This window comes from Micropterus dolomieu, linkage group LG08 (assembly GCF_021292245.1).
Source record: "Micropterus dolomieu isolate WLL.071019.BEF.003 ecotype Adirondacks linkage group LG08, ASM2129224v1, whole genome shotgun sequence".
NCBI classification, from domain to species: Eukaryota; Metazoa; Chordata; class Actinopteri; order Centrarchiformes; family Centrarchidae; genus Micropterus; species Micropterus dolomieu.
The window spans coordinates 30,735,041-30,739,268 of NC_060157.1; positions in this window are offsets into that span (position 1 = coordinate 30,735,041).

Sequence of the window (4,228 nt, forward strand, 5' to 3'; positions counted from 1 at the left end):
TATTCATAACAGCAGCAAGGAGTATGGTTTTTACATAGCATATAGCCTAGGCCTAACATTTCCTAACACCACTGGTTGAAATAAATAAATAAATAAATAAAGCGAGTAAATCCCGACTTTTGAACAGCTGTTTTTCTGCACATGTAGCCTGTTTATAAGAGCAGTCTTCAGTAGTTACAAAACGTTACGTTAATGCCACTCTCGCATGATGAGTCCAAGAATCAGTGCCGGAGTTTCTTGCTGTAAGTTTTATGGTGCTGTGAGCAGATGTTTCAATAAGTCAGATGTAGAAATACTCGCGGTTGAAAGCTTTTTGCTGGTCGCACAGAGTTTACAATAGGCGACATTATTCTTTGCATCTTAGACTGTGACACACTAATGGCAGTAGCTACTTATTGGAAAGAACACCTCTCTCCCTCGTCCTCCTCTTCCTTTAGTTTTTGGCAAAGTCTGGTGCCACTGACCTGCTGCACAGTCGTGGATTCACGTCAAGGATGGTGCGTTCAGTAACGAGTAACGCAGCGTTACTTGCATTAGTGCGTCACCAACACTGGTCTTTCATTCACTCCCTGTTTTAAATCCAGCCTGAGGTCTCCCCCGTCACTAATTCTTTAACTTGCTATATCTTCCTCCCTGTTTGGAGTTTGGACATATGATGTATATATTTATGCTCAAGTACTCAATCACTTACTAAAAATACCAAAATGAGAGCTGAAAAGCTTTTTTCTTTGGAAAATGCACTTTTTTATCGATAAAGCATCAAATTGTGTTGTTGTAAGCAGGCTGACTGCTGACTTAGTTAATTAGGTGTCAGGCTGTGGAACAGCGCCTCTTATTCCAGTTGTGGGTTTTAATCCCGCAGGAACCAGTGATAATTGCGTTCAACTTTAAGCACCTGTATGGTGTTTGAACTTAATGATACCAATAAACATAGATATTTCCTAAAAATACTAAAATCACAGTTTAAAAGCTTTTTTTAAAGTCAAATGCACACTTCTATCAACAAAGCATTAAATTGTGAGGTTTGCTACAGTTCTTATGTGATAGCTCAATGTTGGTCTTGAGAGCAATTGGCAGACACAGGTTCGATTCCCACCTCACCCACTGTTAATTGGTCACAGCTGCATGGTGTTTAAACTTAATGCTGTCAACATAATGTTTAATTTTCACTGACTTCCTGTGGTTCTTTTTAAATTTGGATATTGTTGGTCTTTCTAAATGAAAACATTGTTTACATGGAATAAATATTTCATAAGGTAAGTCTCTTTCTATGTCTTCATGTTATTTTGCAACAGTGGACTAGATGTCACAGAAAATATATTTATAAGAAACACAGTGCTGTAGCAGGCATTTTTGGTCATAGATTGCCCTCTATTGGTGCTTTGGGGCATTACATGTAACCAAACACGTGGAAAGGAAAAGGTCTAACAGACTATGTCTCAATAGTTCAGTGGTTAAGGCATTTCAGATCAGATGGCTTCATTGGCATGACTGGTTGCTGACGTACTGTGGTAAGCGTGTCGACTCATTTCCGTTTCCGGTGCTTGTGTGTTGGTACCGTGTTGTGCTGCTCTCGCTAAATGACAGATTTGTTAGATTACAGCAGCCAACTGTCCGCTAAACATTTATTCTTACAGTAATTTTGCCTGAGCACTCACAGGTCTTTCCATCTTTTAGTGACTGCTGTTCAATCTCATAGTTGTTCAAAAGTTTTGGTAGCTGACGCTACAGTACTTTAGCTTAGACGTTAGCGACTTTAGCTTAGCAGCTAGTGATGGCTTCTCCTACCTCTCTCTCTCCTACTTTCTCCTGCTCGGTGTGTCAGATGTTCAGTTACTCCTCTGCCTCCTTTAGCTGTAATGGTACATGTAATAAGTGTAGTTTATTTGTAGACATGGAGGCGAGGATCAGTGATTTAGAAGTCCGGCTCCGCACCTTGGTAGATCAGTCTTTAGCTACTGTAGCTAGCCAGTCCCCGGTAGTCGGTGCGGAACGGCCTGAGTTAGCCTGTGGTAGCCGTCCCCCGGCATCCCCTGTGCAGCCAGGAAGGGGGGGGCTGGGTGACTGTCCGAAGGAGGAATAGTCAGCATTCAAAGTCCACGGGGCACCATCAACCTGTCCACGTTTCTAACAGATTTTCCCCACTCAGCGACACACCCGCTGAGAAACCAACTCTGATCATTGGCAGCTCCATTTTGAGAAACGTGAAGTTAGCGAAGCCAGCGGCCATAGTTAAGTGCATCCCTGGGGCCAGAGCGGGCGACATTGAGTCTTATTTGAAACTGCTGGCTAATGATAAACGTAAATACAGTAAGATTATTATTCACGTCGGCGGTATTGACACCCGGTTACGCCAATCGGAGGTCACTAAGATTAATGTTGAGTCGGTGTGTATGTAACGGGTGTAAATGTAAATGCTCCGTACTTGTATAGCGCCTTTCTAGTCTTTTTGACCACTCAAAGCGCTTTTACACTACATCTGCATTCACCAGTCACACACATTCATACACTGAGCCTAAGTGCTCAAACGGAAACTAACACACTCACTCATACACTGGCGGAATAGCCGCCAGGGGCAATTCGGGGTTCAGTATCTTGCCCAAGGACACTTCGACACGCAACCAGGGGGAGCCAGGGATTGAACCGCCGCCCTTCCGATTAACGGCCAACCCGCTCTACCTCCTGAGCCACAGCCGCCCCCGGTGTGGTTGGGTGTTTGAAGGATGACTCTTGAGATCACTTCTTTTCCACAATTTATTGGCTCGCACATCTGCAGAACACAATGCACACATCAATTGCCCCCTGGCCTCCTCTTACAGTACCTCTGCTTCCCTCAGCGGTGCAAGATGCGACTGAGCACTTCATGTATTCAAAATACATTACAAACACATTACTCCAACATCACATGAGTTACTTTGCTCATAGTGTACATAGTGTTCATAGAAAGCCATTAACACTGTTCAGAAAATACTAAATATTAAATGCAACAATTACATAAAAACAGTACATAGGTTTCCTTTAAACAACATAGCCTAACAGCGACACCTGGTGGTCTGAATAAAAAGTGTGTGTGGGAGGTGACAGAGACAACAAAAGTTACATTAATAAACAGAAGGAAAACACATACCTGCAGAACACAATGCACACATCAATTGCCCCCTGGCCTCCTCTTACTCTGCTTCCTAAACATACAAAAATACAGCGTTTACTCAAGTGACAAGACGCTGAAAACTCCGACAAGCTACATAGGTAACATGACACGGCCCACCTGCCGTGGTAAAACTGGCGCTAGAAAGTTAAAATGAAAACACTGATAAAACGTATTTTAACGGTCAAACTAATACAAAACTGCTACGTGACATAACCATATTGACATTGCACAATTTGTGTTTAAAGTTATAACGTAAATGGTCCAATTTCCAAAGAAAACAATACATAAACCCAGCAGCACTTTTCCACACAACTTACCCTCAGCGTTGCAAAACGCGACTGAGGGAGACGAGCACTACAGAAGCTTAGGAGGTACAAAAGGGGTAGTGTGCAGCTAAGAACATTTCCACAGGAAAAAATAGCAAAAATAAATATAAATAAAAATAACTCAATGAGATAAAATTCATAAATATTCAATAAAATCATTAAATGATAAATAAAATCCACAGATGCACATTTGGAAATAAGAATTATTAAAGTGCATTTTTAACTCCGTTACATGTACATATGCAAAAACAATGTCGGACACCGTAGTTTTCTCTGGACCCCTGCCAAATCTGACCAGTGATGACATGTATAGCCGCATGTCGTCATTCTGCCGCTGGTTGTCGAGGTGGTGTCCAGCAAACGATGTGGACTTCTAATTCAGCAGTTACCCACCCAAAACCCTACGCAGAGTCGCAGTCTAACACACTTCTCTGCTCCTCCATTTCAGGAGTTACTTAGTGAAAATCCTATAGTGACGGTGTCTGCCCCCCGACCATCGAAATTATTTAAAAAGGTAAACAGAAGAGGAGCTGTGCATAAAAACCTCATAAAAATTAAAACCACAAGAGCAATAGTGCAAACGAATAGGAGAGTTAAATGTGGACTCTTAAACATCAGATCTCTCTCTTCTAAAGGTGTACTAGTAAATGAACTAATATCAGATTATGATATTGATTTGTTTGGTCTTACTGAAACCTGGCTGGGTGATGGAGAATATGTTAGCCTAAATGAATCCACCCCTCCCAGTCAT